Genomic DNA, 18,284 nt, shown 5'->3' with positions numbered 1-18,284 from the left:
CTTGAGAAGTGTATTTCCTGGGTATTATGAGCTCAGCTTGGCTTTCATACAAAATCATTCCTATATTTAGCTAAACTTTCTAGGTAATTAGGAAATAACAATGATAAAAAAGCACAAAGAAGAATAATGACACTGAAACATCTGGTCCAACCTGTCTGGTGCTCCAAGACTGACCATAACATGTTTTTGTTGCCAAGCCTTTCACATTTTGAAAAAGCCACAACCACCCTAGCAGAAGTGTACGGTGTGTGCAGTCTCTGACACTTTGAGCTGTCACCCTGGAAGTGGTGGGAGCACAGGCTTTGCTGTGTATCTTGAATTTTTACCGTTTGGAGCTGCCAAGCAGGTGATGGGCACCATGGTTTGTGTCTCTTCAAATGGCTTTTGGCAGCCTGAGTCTCCTCTGCCACCATCCTGGCCTTGTGCTTTGGTATTAAGGTTACAAAATTTACAAGGTTTACCAGTAGTCTGGACACCAGGGAGGAAAACAATTTTACTAGGTTTGTTTAAACATCTGTAAATGAGTTTTGAACGTTCCATGCACTGGGACTCAAGTATTTCATTGTAGTGGTTCTGCTAAGATCATGTCAAATCAGGAATGAACAGAGTGACAAATCTGTAATAACTCCACTTCTGACCTGCTTAAATCAGGGAAATGCTAATGCTACCTGTACTGATTGTTGCTGCTTTTTTTTTTTGTTTTGTTTTGTTTGTTTGTTTGGTTTTTGTTTGTTTGGTTTTTTGTTTAAATATTAAGCATTTTCAATAAAATAATTAAAAAATAGAGGAAAAACATCTGTCTTGGCAAGAATTCATTTTGCTTTAAAATTCAATAAATTGCCATATAACCACTTAGCAAATGTTTTAAAATTACAAGTTGCTTGTTTTTCCTTGTGATGAAGAAAAACAATACTTTAAAGAGGCTTTAGCCTGAGTTATACAGTGCAGCGTCTGTGTGTCTGTTTTGTCTCTGAGCATTTGGAGGTTTTGTTTTGCATCAAGACAAGGGCCTCGTTGGTGGGAATATTAGAGACAGGCAGTAAATTGTTTAAGCAGGCCAAGCTTATAAAGTGACTTGGCAGGGATATATTCACTATCCTGGTCACCTTAAAGCTAGTCTGGAATGTTTTTAGGATTGCCTGGGAAACTGGTTCTCAAGTTAAGAAGGTATTTCCAGCCATGTCTCCTGCCTAAGTTCATGGTTTCATCCTTAGTTTATGGTTAAAAGTGAATGATACCCTGATCTGCCATGGTTTTGGGGTTTTCCTCTATTAACAGCTGTGACTATTTGCTTTTTATTAAACTTGATGGAGCTGATCTACATGTTAATTGTGATCAAAACATCTGCTTAAAATGAAACATATTTCCATGCTTTGTTGAATATACATACTTTCTGCAAATAGGATCCAATCGAATAAATAAGAATTCAGAAACATTCAGCTTGGGTTGTGGCCACAAAAGCAAGTCAGTTTTGTACTGCTGAGTTCAGTGGCAGCAGAATCAGGCCTGCCTAAGTGCATTTGAGATCTTCTTTAAACTCCACTTGCTAGCTCCTTCCTTTTTTCTGGCTTTTCTGAGCTACACAGTCAAACTGGGAAAACATGTTTTAATTTAACCATGAAGAACTGGTGATACTGGAAATTATTATTGCTAATAATAATAATTCTAAATATTGGAATTAGCCACCAGTGTGCACTGGGTGCTCTATCTTTAGCTGCAGGTTGCTCTTTTTCCATCTCTAGCAGCTCCCATCCCGTCCGGCTGGCAGGTTGGGTGTCGTGGTTCAGCGGTGACAGTGAAGCTCCAGTGTCCTCAGGAAACTTTTCTTGGCAATACGTGGCTCTGCTGAGGCTAATCCAGAACAGCAAATGTCACTGGGATCGTTTGACATAACATCCCCAAAATACACAGGGAGCCTTTCCAGGAGAGCCAGCAGGAAATACGTCTGCCTGTGCTCCAGGATTTAATGTTGGTATCAGTCCACCTGCCTGTGTCAAGTAGAGTTTAATAGAAGGCTGGGTAAGATTGTTTAGGAGAGCACATTGATCATCACAGCAACAGTATCATGTAGCTCTTGTGTGGCACATAATTCTTCAAAATGTGGCAGTTATGAGCAAAATATTCCCAGCAATGCTGCAGAAGTAACAGAAACATTATTTTGTTAGTAATATTTCCATTTTTCAGCTAGGAGCTCTGGTAGGTTTTTTAAATTACTCCTTTTTAAGAGAGTTAGGCAGATGTTAAAGGGCTGTGACTTTATGTGTTAGTTTTGTACATGAATAATAGAAGGTTTCAGTGATACATTTTTAGCTAAGGTTGACTTAAAGTCAGAGAGAATCAGTTGGGATAAGGAAGGGATTGGTTTTGTGCTGGACTCAGTCTCTAAATCTTACATGATGTAGGAAATGAGAGCTGGTACCTAAAGTGCTACAGTAGGTACTTTGTAAATAGCTTGAAGTGATTTGCTTGACACAGTAAAATTTCATGTGGTAATTTCCTTAATTCCCTTTCCTTCCTTGTCTTTTGTTCTCCCCATTTTTTTGCACTTCTGTGTTGCTGACATGCAATAAAACTCATCTAGATGGGGTAGCAGGGATATATATGTACATCTGGAGCTATGAGTTTAAAAAATCTGGTTTTTGTGTATCCGAGGAATTTAATCAGCATCATGTATTCCTGGCATGATTTTTATATTAAATTTAAGACTTGGAAATTATTACAGTGGAACAGAAGTAATTCAAAGTGTATCCAGCTGTGTTTTGCAGTTCCAAAGCCAGTAATTTATCTAATAATACCTAAGGGTAGAACTTAATCTAACTGATTGCATTTACAACATGTCATTGCTGTTTGTTACATAACTTGATTGCCAGTACACACGTAAATGTAGAATGATGAATTGATAGGATTTTTGCTCTCTCTTAAAGATTCTTTGTAAATTAGTATTATTCTGTCTCTCTCAAGAATAATTTCATGACTTATTTTTAAAGTGTTTATGATTTTACTTTTCTATATGTATCTATATTTTATTAATGGTGGTATTCACTGGATTCAACACATATGCTTCTTTGATTCAGTGACTCTGATGCACCACAGAAATGTCATGGGTACAGTGTCATAAGAGGAGATGTGCTCCAAAAAGAGATTGGATCACAAAGCCCCTGAGATGCAGTTCTCTAAAACACCATAGCAAAGTTTTGCCATGTTTAAATGGCCCCAGTTTGTCAAAACCCAAATCAACCTTTCTTTTTTTTTTTACTTTCCAGTCTATGAACAAATAAGCACTTCAGCACTTTATCTTAATAGAAAGCAGCAGCACAGCTCCCATCATTCAAACTCTCTGATTTTTATTATTTTTCTCATCAAACTGTGAAAAGGTCCTGCAATGCAAATTTTACATGTTAAACTCAGTAATATTTGTATTTCCAGGTTTTGACACAAATTCTTCACAGGATTTCTTTACTTTTGTGCTTTTCTGCCTCCTTCAGTGACCCAAGGCAAGTTTTTCAGGCTCACCTCACATTGATAAAATGCCGATACCAGTCCTTCTCTGGTGCCAAGTTTGTGCACGTGTTGCATCTTCTGTAGACCAACTTCTCTGCTTTTCCTGCTTGTTCTCACACACAGACTCATAAATTTATACCAGTCTTGTAATCCCAATAATTTCTGTGTTGATCCCCAAAGCAGCCTGGTTACTTCTTAAGAGGTATTGTATATCTGGAGCTCAAGGGCTTCTCTACCTTTTTCCCCATACACCTGATCAAAAGACATTAAAATAGCTCCTTTTTATGTATTTCTGGCAACCCTTCATAAAACTGAAATAAAGCTCTAGTTGTAATGTATTTCAGGAGGGCTGTGTTGTATTAATGCATCTGTAGGACAGTAGGAGTTGAAACTTCCCCTTCTATAGCTACTCTGGTGTAAAGGACATTATATTAAGGAGGATAAAGGTGCTCAGATACTGACAATTTGCTCTTCTAAATCCTCATCTTGATAGATGCTAATTTTGTGTGCAGTGTAGGTGACAGAAGCCTATGGAATTCACCTGTATGTGCTTGCTGCAAAAGGTAATTAAAATTCTCAAGGCCTAATATTCACAGCTGAAATTGATTTTCATTTACTTTAAATTCTATAAAACTTGCAAGGATATTATATGGGAGTAGTAAATTCCCCCCCCCCCCCCCCGCCTTTCTTATGTAAATCCTGCTGTAAAGAAGCCCTTTCTTAACTATTTCTGTAACTTCTCTTGCATTTCTTACAATCATAGAATGGTTTGATTTGGAAGGGACCTTAAAGATCGTGTAATTACCACTCCCCTGCCATGGGCAAGTACACCTTCCACTAGACCAGGTTGCTCAGAGCTTCATTCAACCCAGCCTTTAATACTTTCAGAAAGGAAGCATCCACAAATTCTCTGGACAATTTTTTTGTTTCTTCTGGTCTAAGAAAAACATCTGACTCAGGTCACTCTTCACCACAATCTCAGGTGTTAAAACCTGTTCATGATTATGGGAAAGGGGTTTATGCACAGAGAAAATTTGCTTGATTTAGGTATGGCTTTAGTTTCTGTTTCTCTTAACCAAGAAGATGCCAAAGGAGACATATTTTATATAACTTCTGCTGCAGGTAAGGACATAAGTGCAATGCTCTATTTCTTGGAGAAGGGCTCATCACCCTCAAAGAGACTGTGCTGCTGCAGGCTCACAGTGGAGTTCAAAGTATGAGGAGCTAATCCTCGTGTGCTCCATCTCAGAAATCTGACAACTGAGTTCAGCAACTCTCTGTATTCAGAAAAGAATGTTTAGCATCAGTTTTAAATGTTCAGAAGATGGAATTTTTTTGTGAGTGTTGGGTTTTGTTTTTTTAATTCTTGGTAGTAAAGCACAGGGTGATACTAGAAATTCTCCAAACTTCCTAGATAGCAATTAAGCATCCTTAGATCCCAGTTCTGCAAAGGAGGCTGTGCAGGCTGCTCTGTGCTTTGGCAGGCACCTCTAAACATTTTTGCAAATGGTCTTTGCAAAAACCATTCCCCGAGGTAAAAAATAAATACAGATGCCTTTTTATAGTATTTCCAAAGCATTGTCAGTACTTTACAGTACTGACAATGGTCATGGTCAGTACTTTACAGGTGCAGAAGATAAGAAGCCATCGCCTTCTGGAAGGAGAACCAGCAAGAAATTCACCTTGATCCTGTGCTCTGTCCTTTAGTCAATAGCTCTTGTGTCCTTTGGGTTTTGTAGAGCACTTAGCATGACTAATTCAGTGTTCATGTGTCACTCAGGCATAGTAATTCACAGTAAATAGCCCAATAACAAACACACAAATCACACTAATCACATCTGTGCATTTTTACTTTGTCTTTTTGCCACTGCTATTAGTAGGGAGTGGTCAAGGTTTAGATTATCTTTTGACTGGCTATTTTAAACAACACACAGAACTTATGTGTGTTAGGATACTGGAAAAGAAGTAGAGAAGAATAATTTTAAGGCTTAAAAATTGCTAAAGATTGCCTTCCTGAAGGCAGCATTTCTCCTTTAATTAAAAGAGCAAGCATCACTTGACTGTAATATTAAATATATCTGCAGGGTCTTTTTAGTACAGTGGTAAGAGGTATAACAAGACAGAGAATCACAGAATGGTTTGACTTGGAATGGACTTACAGACTGTCTGCTTCTAAACCCTCTGCCATGGACAGGAAACCTTCCACTAGACCAGGCTGCTCCAAGCCCCATCCAACCTGGCCTTGATCCCTTCCAGGGATGGGGAATTCACAACTTCTCTGTGCAACTTATTAATAGTTAAGGTCAAATGTAGTCAGAGTAGGAGGAGTCTTAATAATAATTGTAAAGGTTGTAACCTGTTGGAATGGACCAGCAAAGAAGTCATGCTCTGTCTGCCTCTGGTTCAGATAGACATGCTCTAATGAAGTACACATAGCTAGGGACAAGAAAGGAATAAACATGCCAGAAAATCTGCAAACCAGCAGGACATTGCTATGGAGGAGGTATTGACAAGACAGAACAGGGCTCAGTTGAAGCATAGAAGGAATCTTTGCTTTCTGTGCCTCTGAACAACACCACAAATTTGGTTGAGGCTAGTCTGGCAGAAGTGATGCTGAGAGGCTGCTTACATGTCCTGGGTGTGACAGTGGAATGTGATTGTTCAGGTGCTGGTTAAACATGGGATTGCTTATCTTATGTGCTTATCAAACCTGGTTATGCCAGGGCCAGACTTTGGAAGGGCCTCCAAAGGCTGGGCTGATGATTGTTGTGCCAGTAGAGGTCAGACCTTGAAGATGAGGTGAGGAAGAGCTAAACTGGGAGATGCAATAGTGGAATTCCCTTTCTGTCTGTCATTGCCTAAGGCATGCCACAACCCTGTGCCTTGGCTTCATTCCCTATGAAACGTTTGCCCCAACATCCATTTTTATATCTGTGTAGTCCAGTAGCATGTCCAGATAAAATTTCCCCTCTTTTCCCTTTACAAAGATGAGTGACTGTAAAAGCTACCCAATCATTGTGGATTGATTCCTGGCAAAATACTGAATTAATTTTCAGGTTGGGCTGGTGCTTCTCTGTATGGATTGCCAAGCTTGTCCTCTTCATGACATTTTAACACCCAGATAAGCAGCCTGAACCTCGACACCCAGGGCATGTAGCTATTGTTGTTCTGCCTGCTGGTGCATGCCTATACCTGTGTATTGTCCCAAACGAGTGGAAATCAGAGAAACCAGCCCTGATGGATCATTGCTATTGTTGCTGGTGTTTTTCTAGATTGTGACTCAATTTGTGTGGATCAACAGTCATGTTGTGTTACTGCTTTCCTTTTGCTTTTAGCTGCTGAATGGGCAACTTCAAACAGATGCAAATGCATATCATGGGGGGAAATTATTTTCTTTCACTGCCCTGTTTTGTGATGAGCCATTGCTGCTGATTCAGTGTGCAACTGGAAACCTATTGTTTGTTTATTTTATTTATGGTATTTTTTTAAAAAGCTCTTCCTGAATGAAGAGGGATTGAATAATGGAATATTCTTGCAGGTTCTAGGTTCTCTCAGAATGGCAGTATTTGTTGTTTTTCTGTGCTTAGGTCTTTTAAATGCCCAGGACATGCCAAGAGGATTCAGTGCAACAATTAATAATGAAATTCCCTTCATTATTAAGTCTATTTTCAGTCCTCAATTAGCATTTGGTTAATTTTAATTAAATTTTCATTCTGCAGTTTGACAAAGAATTCTATTTTGCCCTTTCTTGTACCGAGATGCACAAAATTTGAATTTTTGTTTTCTTTTTTAAAGCAGTATCTCAGAGTCTCACAGTTAACCTCTAGAACCAGTCCTAGGACTGGGTGGGTCTTGTTTGAGGTTCAAAAATGATGATTCCTCTGCATTAAGCACTCTGTACTCAGCCTGGTCCAAGATGGAGCCACAAGGAGCTCCTCAGAGTGCACAAATGCAATCTTCTGTTGCATATTTCAATTCCATATTTACAAATCTTCAATTGCATGTTTCTCTAAACACTCCATAAATCTTCTTGCTATTCAGTCTCTACCAAAGGCAGGTGAACACAGATGTGGGAAGACTTGTTTCAGAGTGGGAAGTGGCTCCTTGTCACCAGCAGCCCTGTGACCTGTGCTGTGGCAACACCTCATTCTCCCACTGAGCAGAATCTCTGCTCCATGGCCTCATGATTCAGAGTTTATCTCAAAACAGATGATTCAACAATAATAATGCATCTTAGAAATGCTGACTGTAGACAGCTCCTCAGGTCCAGTCTTGAAGAGCTGGGGAAGGATGTGGCCAAGATGAGAAATTTGAAGATGTTATATAACTTTTATAGAAAGTTATATATTTCTCTATAAAGTTATATAAATAGTATAATATTTATAAAGTTATAATTAGTCCCATGACATCTCTTTCATTCTGGGCACCAAGTTTTTAACTTATTAAAGATTATTTGAATATTTATTTAACATTTATTTTAAGCCATATGCAGGATCTTTGAAACTGCGTGCAGCATTAGTACTAATCACCTTGTGCCATTCTGCCAGAAAGAGAGATTTTTGTACTAACAGATGTTTAGCTTTTCATTGGAAGTGTGAAATTATAGGATTTTTCTTACTTGTTATTTTTTGAAGACCACCCGTGTGTGCTTGACATTTTACAATAATAGGAAAAAAAAAATCTCCACTTTAGAGAGAATTGTAAGTAAAGATTAAAAAAAACTAGCTTATTTTTCAGATCTTATTCAGGTATTTGAGGAAATTAGGCCCAGCTGTACACAAATGCATAGAAAATATTCAGAAATTCTCTTGCCAAATTCTGGTTTCTCAATTACCTGCATTGTCTCCAGAGAAGATGGCACCTTCTTGTGAACTTAACAATAAATGGATGAGAAGATTTAGAGAGCACGACCCTTGTGTCACACTCCATTTCCACCATATCAAAAAGGATTTGTTTAATTTGAATAAAGCAGCTGGGTGACAATGGCAGAGAAGCAGAATGGAGAGCCAGAGAAAAGGATGGGAGCTGGGGACAGATGTCAGGGTTGCTGTCACCAAACTGTGGTGAAGCCAGGGAATGGGGAGTATGGCTGAAAGGTGAGTAGCATAAAATGAAATAAAATCAACAAAGTGATTATTTTCTTGCGGGGGGAAGAGTGCAAGCAAGAGACATTTTTGGAAGATGGCTACTGATTGCTTCTGGGAAAGCTGTGAGAGGAAAGAACAGGCTGGAGAAGAGTTCTAATGTACAGCCATGCTGGAGTCACTGCTGAACTTTTTGGAGGGTGCTCCACTTGGGGCAAAAAAGACTTAGGAGTGATATGAATAATAATAATAAAAAAAAGGTATTTGGAATTGACAGCATCATCAAGGATCCCTGAAACAAATGGACAGTAAGAGGTGAAGAGGTGCTAGGTAAAGTACAATTGATTATTTTGATGTATAGCATTGAATTAAACTTAATTAAACTTTGGTTTTGGGTTTGGTTGTTTTTGTTTTTCATGCTGTATAACAGGATACAATGAAATCAGAGGAAAATCACTCTGAGTATTAGGTAAAAATTTGTTTTCAGAAAATGAGCAAAACAGTTTCTTTTTAAAGCATTTCAAACTGGCTCAAACAGTACAAGCAAAGTAATTTAAGAAATCATCCTGTATTGGGATACTGAGCAAACAAGAAATGTGTTCCAGACTTCTCTCATTGATCTGTTCTTTTCTGCTTACAATATTTATCATGCATTAAATTCAGAAGCCCATACTGCAGAAAAATATTTGTAAATTCTACTTTTGCTAATACACACACTTATTCAAAATTTCTCAGTAGTTTTTGGAAAGCACCACTGTTTATTTTCTCCATTGTTTGATACTGAACACACAAATTGTTTTGCTTTTAGGTGGGTCCCAAGGAACATTTACTTGCTGCTTGTGTGTATGGCTTAGACTCTTGCTTTCACTGCAGGTATTTCCACATAGTAACTCAGAACTTGCTCTCTGTTTCTTGTTTAATGAAACTTTCAGAGGGAGTGACATCAGAAAAGTCTGCCTTGTAGTGCAACACCCCTCTAATGGCTAAATATGACTGCGTGTCTGTGTAGATGATCAGATGAACAAATACAGCAAGGAACAAAATATGAAAAGTAAAAAAAAATCCCCTCAATACTGAACCCTGTAATTATTTCTCTGTGAGTAGCTGAAAACCAGAAACTTTATTTATAAGGCATTTTTATTCTCAAGGCATTAAGACTTGGTTCAAATACCAGTAATATTGTATTGACAATTAGTTTTTTGGAGTGATCGAGGGTTGTGCTTGGAAGTCACACCGAGGTGCAGACATCAAACCAAAAACTGCTTTGGGCTGGGGTTTGCTGGTGCTTTGCAGCACAGTTTGCTCTGCTTTCAGTGGGAGTCAGAATCACCTCGGGATGGAGCTTCCCCTGCCCTCCGCAGGGCTGTGAACTTTGGAGATGCAAAAGGAGAGAGGAAGGTCCTGCCCACTCTGGGACACCTCCTGAGGGCTGCCAATTGCTCTTTTAACCCATTCAGAGTCACTGAGGAACTGTATTTTTATGATACGGTTTATATGTTAATATGGTACAAAACAAGACCCCTGAGGACGCTTTATAGGATCAGCTGATATGGTAAATGCCATTATCAGCAACACCCACCATCCAGACCTTTATTTGCAGTGCCTGCAAGTGACTCTCTTTCCTAAGACTGCAAATAAAGTCATGGAATTTCAATAAATAATTCAGCCCTGGATCTTATTTCAGGTTCAGCGTTGACTTTCAGCACCTGGCTGCTGTTATTATTTGTTAGTCTGATACACTGCTTAGAGGCATGGAAATTTGGCTGCTATTCACCAACATTTGCAGAATATGCTGTGTGGCCAGATTACTACCCCTGGCTCAGAGATTTTAAACAGAAATCCAGATTCCAGATGTGCCAGATATAATTCTTACAAGAAAAAAATGCATGCGGGATTCTGGTACTGTAATGGGAACTCTGAAGAGATCTGGTTTTGGAGAAACACCTGATTTGCACCTGATCTCCACTAGAAACAGGAATAATTTGGCTAGAATTGCAGTGCCTATGACACCTTTTGGCACTGATCTATCTCTCATTTTATTTTCTGCAGCTTCCTCGGGGGAATTTTTTTTTTTTTTTGGTATCTAATTAACTCTCAGGATATAGAATAATCAATATCTGAAAATATTAAAATTGGTCCTTTGTGAATAGCTAAATAAGAGTTATTCACAAATTCTTTCTTCAGAGCACTTGTGGTTTTAATCATTTATTAGGAAGAAACTAGTTAATCCAAAGTATGACTCTGCTTTCACTGAATTGAGTGGAAAATGTAGTGGGAATATTTTGAGTGAATACTGACTATTATAGAATTAGATAAAGTACATTATCACTGAATCACAGAATATTATGATTTGGAAGGGACATTTTAAATGTCATCTAGTCTGATTCTCCTCCAGTAAACAGGAACATCTTTAACTAGATCAGTTTGCTGAGAGCCTTGTCCAGCCTTGAATGTTTCCAGGGATGGGACATCCACCACCTACTCCATTAGAATGTAACCCATTAATGGTTGGGCACCTGTAGGGAACGCTGGGCTCCAGGACAGCGTTGATGAATGGAGATGAGAGATCTCTGCAGGCTGCTCTTGGGATATCAGGTTTATTGGGGATGGAGAAAAGTCTTGCTTGGAGCTGCCAGATGCAGCACATGGCAAGGGCTGAGGGGATGGGGGAGGGGAGAGACAAGGGGTAGAGAGGATGCTCTAGGAGAGGGTGGAAGTTCTAAGAGGGGGAAAGATCCAAGAGAGGGGAAGTTCCAAGAGGGCGTCTGACCCCTTGGAGACCCCTTATCAGGGGGCTTCAAGGTGGGCGGGAACAAGACTTGGGCCAATGGGGTCACAGACACTTGATGTTTCAGGGGAGGGTTACAGGTGTGGGATGAACCATACATTTTGGGGTGTGAGAGAAAACAGTTCATTTGACTATTGGACCTATCTGTAGGTAAGGGTATTGTCCAGCCAGTAGGGAGGATTGTTTTCATCCTGGCTGTACTATTGTGAATCTTTTGCCAGGCAATTATATTTATCCATCCTTTCCAACAGGCACCTAAAGGTAAAAACCCTAACAATATCCTGCAGGCTTAAGCTTCCAAAATGAAAGAGCTGCATTATGGATATGCAGAGCATGAACAGGCACTGGTATCAATATCTTGTAGGACAAGATCCTTCCAGTACCTGAAGGGAGCCAACGAGAAAGATGGAGAGAAAATATTTACAAGAGCCTGGAGTAAAAGGACAAGGGGAGATGGCTTCAAACTGAAAGAGAGCAGATTTAGATTGGTTATCAAGAAGAAATTCTTCCTGGTGAGGGTTGTGAGGCCCTGGCACAGGCTGCCCAGAGAAGTTGTGAATTCCCCACTCCTGGAAGTGTCCAAGGCCAGGGTAAATGGGGCTTGGAGCCACCTGGTCTGGTGGAAGGTGTCCCTGCTCACGGCAGAGGGGTTGGAAATAGATGATCTTTAAGGTCCAATCCAACCGGAACTGCTATGATTCTAAGTCTATTTGTCTTAATTACAGGATTTGCGACTTTCTTGTTCAAAGCCCTTACTTCTCCTATGAGATACACAATTGTATCCAAAACAGTCAACAGCAGCTGATGCTTCAGCATCTCTATTGAATTTTACTAAAATCATGACAATTTTCTAAATACTGGTGTGTCCTGACTCCCCAAATCCTATCACTAAGGTTCCTTCCAGTACTTGAACCCACGTGCAACTGATAGATAAGAAAAAAAGATTGCATGTATAACTGATGTGACAAGTTAGGTACCTTTTGGAAAACCCCAGAAATGGGATGCTGACTTCCTTGGGAGTGAGAGCTGCTCCCTGCAATGCAGACAGACAACGCTAGAGGGGATTTTACTACCACTCTATCTGAGGCCTGTGGCTCTCCCAAAAACCCTTCCAAAACATATGTTATATTTCAGCCACAAAATGCTAGCTACAGGCTGAGCAAAATCTATGTTTGTATGATGCAAAAGATCAGGAAATATTATGATAATTGTCCCCTCTGGCCATGAAACCTCTGAGTGTAATTCTGGTACTGTCAAAGTCACAGGCAAAATTGCCATTGATTTCACTGGGGTCAGACTTCATCCTGTGCAGGGTGGAGGGTGACAAAAGTCTGTGCCACCAAGCATCCAGCATTGGCAGCAGGAGCAGCTTTATTGTCAGAATCACTAATGTACACTGTTAAAAAGGGTTTTTAAAACATTCTCTGCTGCCTCTTTGCTCTGCAGCAGGATGAAATAAATCACGACCAGTTTTAACAGCTTCTTTTGGTTTCTTCAAAGCCTCCACTAGATGCAGATTACACAACCTCCTTAGAAAGCCTGCTTTGTGTTTCATTAGTCCTATAATTACACTAGCTTTTTTCCCCTCCTAAATCTTTATTGTTGTAAATTGAGCAAAATACTTAATCCCATTCTCTGTGGGCACGAACAACAATGGATCATCATCCTCTTTGGGAAGCAGTCTTATGCATGCTTGAGGAGACTGTTATGTTGTAGTAGAACAACACATGTACATCTCATTATCTTGTTGCTGTTTCCTGTAGAGGCACAGGCTGATGATTCACGTCGTGATTTACGTAAAACCTCCTTCACTTTGCCCTCCCCAGCTATTCCCCATCCTGCATTTTGTACATTACATTTTGTTTTTCTCACATCTAACACCTTGCAGTTTATTTTGCTGAATTTCACTTAATTGGTTTCAGACACTTTGTTCCAACTTCTTAGCATCATTTTGAGTCTACTCCTCTCCTGGGGAATCCCAGTAACCTCTCTGTGCTTGTTGTTGTCAGGAAATTTTGTAAGGTTCTGTTTGTTCCTTCCTCCATTTTGCTAATGGAAACATCAAATATGACTCATCTTGTCACAGACCTTTATGGAACCTCTGTTTGTTATGTGTTTATGCGCTAACAGAAAACTTGATTATTGCTGCTCCATAAGTATTTTTTCAACTACTTGTACAAGCGCTTTGCAGAAGTTTCATGAACGCCTTTTCCCCGTATTTTGTTAATGAAAATATGGTCTGGATTTGATGTGATAAACCTTACAGAGGTCAGCTCTAGGTACCTGCTTCTTTTTTCCTACCCAAAGTGCTGGGGAACCTGGCAGAGAACAAAACTTACTTGGGCTAATTCATGTTATTTGTTCCTGATATGTCCATATTATCTTTTCTTATCAACTTTAGATTTACACATTAACTTGTGAATTACTGTTACTCAGTTGTTCTGGTATCTTTCTATAGGTTAAACTTGTATATCTGACATTTCTTGCATTCTTTTTTTGTTTCTGTGGTGTCTCACTCAGAATGAATTATTGATGGGTCCCTAAAATGCAAAGCTTTTAAAAGCTGTTTTCTGAGGTTGCATCCACTGGCTGATGTGGGTACCCAGGACCCTTTGCCAGGATTCTGGTGAGTGGTGGGAGCACAGTTGCTTTATTAAATGGGAAAAGGCTCAGGAAGAAGTATAATGGATGATTGTTGTTTGTTCATCAAGCCAAGAATGAAACACCTGTATTTTCAGTCCACTATATTCTGAAACACAGGAACTTTGTGTACAATCTGCTATCAAGAGCTATGATAAGAACGGCAATTTTTGGTTATGAAGAATTTCAAGATTTTTGCTCTAAATTGTGCTAAGTCTAAAAAACCCATTTTAAAACATTCACAGTATTTCTAAACAGAGGCTGTGGTGGGTTTTCTGTGAGGAGGGAAACTGCAATAGCAATTTTAGAAGGAAATTTTGGCTGCTGGGTGGGCTGCTGGGCAGCCAGGAACCCCGAGAGTCCTGCTGAGCTGCATGTTGTGACCTCCCAGCTTTGTGTGGTCCCAGCACCTTTCCCGTCCTTGGGGGCTGGCCAAAGACCACAGCTTCAGGCGTATTCCCCAGGATGATCTGGCCAAAGGTTCCGTGCATCTCCATCAGGTATTTGTCAAATTCCAAGTGAGCTCCTCAAAGAGTATTCTTCCAATGGAGATTTTATTTTTGAACACTGAATTTTTTGTGTAGTTGCTCAAGAAACTCACAGTCAGTGATACTTCCCTCTTACTGAGGCTTTTAAAATCAGCTTTTCATTTTGAGCAAGCTTAATTTTGTGGCATGATTTGCCAACTGTAGAGAGTTGATACTTGTGAGAAGTCAGCTGCCTTCAAATTGTCTCACAAGATCTAAAACTGTTAGCCACTCTGAAAATGGCAGCCTGCATTTAGCACCCATTCTTTAGCTTGTATTTTGCTGACATTAAAAAAATATAAATACATGCTCTATGTGGTTTCTTTCTACAATACTGCTGGTGTTAATGATTCTTACTCTTTTGGAAGCTTTTCCCTTATATATAACCCCCTGAAAGTCAGTTTGGTGTTCAGAAATTCCTCACAGCAGAGCAGGCTGGAATATGGTTTCTTGGAAAAAATATTTTGGTACCAAACTTTATATATATATATATTTGTGTATATTTGGTGTAGGAAGTTTTGTTATAATTCCCACTACCTCTGATTTTCTAATATTAAATTCTCATTAAATTGACCACATGCAAAGTGAAGTAACAGATCTACAAATACAAATAATATCATGTCCCAGGGTGTCAAACTAGTCTGTGCTCTTCTACTCTAGTGATATTTGTCAAGTCATGGAACTTTAGAAGAAAGCAGAAGAGGTGATGGAATAGCATGGAATCCTTTCCATGTGATCAGACCATTCACCCATGTCTAGTCTGTAGTTTTTTAAATCTAAACTGCACATGACTGATTGGAGTTCTCAGACATCACAAGGTTTATTTCAGAGCAAAAATTATTTCATGCAAGAGCAAATGCGGTGGCCAGTGGCTCCAACAAAGCCCTGGAAGCAACTGAGACCTATTTGTGCAGGTTGATCCCTGTGCCTGCAGCTGTTCTGCTACCAGGGCCTCAGCTGATGTAGCAGATAAATCTGATCTTTAGCTCTGAATATCCCAAGCCATCATGAAAGGATTCTTTGGAAGAAGCCAACCTATAGGACTGATCCCTTCCTGCCCATGCTGCCCCTCACATGGATATAGAAAGTTTATATGATTTACCAAACCTACAGATAATATTTGTCATTTGTCCTAACTGCATGATGCCCATGGGGGACTCCAACCTGCAGTTCCATCTCCTGAAAGTCTCAAGAGTACAAATGCATCTCTTCCAAAGCTGCAGAGATCTGAGAGTTCAGTGACAGCTCCTTGGAGATGCTCAGCCCTGCTGACGTGCTGCTCACTTGGAACCCAGTGGGAGAAGCCAGCTCCTCCAAACTGGCCAGCAGCACAGACCAGTTCAGCTTATGTGCATCTGAAATATATGCCTGGATGTAATGCCAAACTAAAGAGTCTCACCACTTCCTTTTTGTTTTGTTACTACCCTGACAGCCCTTCAGGCAAGTGCTCTATTTATATTTGACAAATATGCACATGGTCCATTTCCACGTGTATGTGCTTAGGAATATTTTCCTGCTCCATCTTGCCCTCTGGAAGGCTGCTGCCCACAGCTTCTCCTAGGAAAATGAAATCTCAGGAAAAGTCCAATGAAGTTGAAATGCTGCATAGCAAATTTATTATTGTTGTCATAGGCCCCTGATCAGGAAAGTACTTAAGTATGTGCTTAAGTCTTATTGAAGTCAACAGGACTTAAGAACATGCTTAAAGTCAAGCATATACTTCCTCTGAATTGGGATGAATTTCAGCACAGGCTTAAATGCTTTCCTGAATCAGAGCCACAGTCAACAAGAGTGTCTTGAGATGCACAGGGCTTGTGAGACAAGATTTACTTCTTACCTAAGACCTACCACTGCTGCTCTATGAATGTACAGTTCTTAGCTTGTATCTTGGTTGGTGGCATTCCAAAAATCTCACTGGCTCTTGCATTTGGATAAGAAGTTGGGAAGGAAAAAAAAAAGGACAAGAAAATGGAAAAAAACCCCAAAAAAACCTTACTAAAGCAATACCTTGGCATGTCTGATCTCATGTTGCAACCCATGTTTTTTTCCCTACAATGGAGATTTTTGCTATTGTGTGTGGTATAATTACTATGACAGATTTTTTTTTCTTAATTGCACAATAAATAGGATATTTCCTGGCCTGCTTTGCATTTCCAATAGGATTTTCACATCCCCTTTGGGTTCTGAGCGTAAGGAGAGTAAGTGTCAAAAGGCAGGAGCTTTCCCAGTTTTAAAATAGAGAGGATGTAATCACGTGTAATGTGAACCATGAGTTTGATTGTAGGGATGATGAAATCAAATCTCTCCTTAATCCTTACTGTGAAACATTGAGGTGAATTATCCTGCTTGTTTTTGTTAACTTGTTAAAATCCTTTTGAAAAGAAATGTGTTTTAATGTCATAAAAAAACCCTCCTTGCTTTACCCCACAGACTAACAGACCCCTGGACCACATGCAGAGTGACCTCCATGCAGTGAAAAATGAAAGAAGAGGGAGGATAGATAAACCCAATACATTATTTGCCTGGAAAAATCACAGTGCTTTGCCATATGCAATTCCTTCCAGTGCTGCCATCTTTAAGCTAGATGCTTAGTCATTATTAATGATGGTGTATTTGAAGTTCTTTTTTTTGGAAAAACTGGAACTTGTCTTTTTTTCCTCCCTTAATGTTAGTTAAAATAATATACAGTTGTCTGTGTGTATTACATGTACCAGTTGGCATATTTTTTGGAATATGGGAGAAAATTTATTCCAGTTACTTCATTTATAGCAAAGTATTAGCTTGAACTTGAGAAGAACTCCTTGTTCAGCTATGCTATGCAGTGGTTGGAGGTTTTTGATACTGCCATGACTTCACAAAAATACTTGACACAAAGTAAAAATAAAATCACTGAGACTATTTTTTTCTCCCTCCTGAAACCACCTAAATTTTCTTAATTAATGACATGTTCATGCAGCCCCCACACATGCACACAAATGTCATTACGGTTTAATTAATTCACTAGAAATAGCTGAACTGTTTAAGGAGGAGCACCTTATAATTAATAAAGGAGAACACATTGTTCATTCTTGCCATTACTCAGAGGGAAGCAGCTGGTCTGACAGGAGGCTTTTCCTGATGTTATTACACTGAGTTCCAGGGCAGGACCTTGCATCACTTGGTGTGGAGGACAGAAACAGCTGGAGACTAAGTAGAAAGGCATACATTCTGAGTAGGTAAACTAATAAAATTATGTTTGTGGGGAGCAATGGGAGCAGAAAGTGCTATTTCCAAGATGGAGAAACATAAGTCTATAGAAATTCTGTCTCCACAAACTCCAGACTTTTCTATTGCTGGGGTCCATGCTCATCAAAACTAAGACACTCAGTGGATTCAGTCAAAGTGAAAGGTGGACAGATTAATCTTTCAGATGTGCATCTTGGCCTTGCTCACAGAGGAGACCTTCTCTTGGGCACCTAAGTTCAACTTCAGTGAGGTGAGTGATTGGCCAAAGAGTCTCACCTGGTTAATCCTCAAATCTACTGTACTTTTCCACAGTCACTATGGGAATTTTCCTGTTCTGGTGAGGATCTTCTCAATTGGGAGTGCACTTTAACAACTCTATCTCCTTGATCCTAGTGCCCACAAAGCCTCAAATCTGTCCCTAGCTGCAGTCTTTTATTCAGAATTGTCAGTACTGTCCCTAGTTGTAATCACTGTATCAGAAATATCCAATATTGCTGGCAGGGAGAGTGCATATGTCAC

General features: G+C 39.6%; 1 protein-coding gene across 2 annotated transcripts in view; it reads left to right on the top strand.

Annotated features, from left to right (window-relative positions):
• CLIC5 (CLIC family member 5) overlaps positions 1-18,284 on the top strand; it is a 78,232-nt gene that overhangs the window by 24,408 nt on the left and 35,540 nt on the right. The window lies entirely within an intron of this gene.

The sequence above is a fragment of the Lonchura striata genome, chromosome 3, assembly GCF_050655825.1.
Source record: "Lonchura striata isolate lonStrDom1 chromosome 3, ASM5065582v1, whole genome shotgun sequence".
In the NCBI taxonomy this organism is placed as follows: Eukaryota; Metazoa; Chordata; class Aves; order Passeriformes; family Estrildidae; genus Lonchura; species Lonchura striata.
This window is presented reverse-complemented; position numbering and strand designations above follow the sequence as displayed.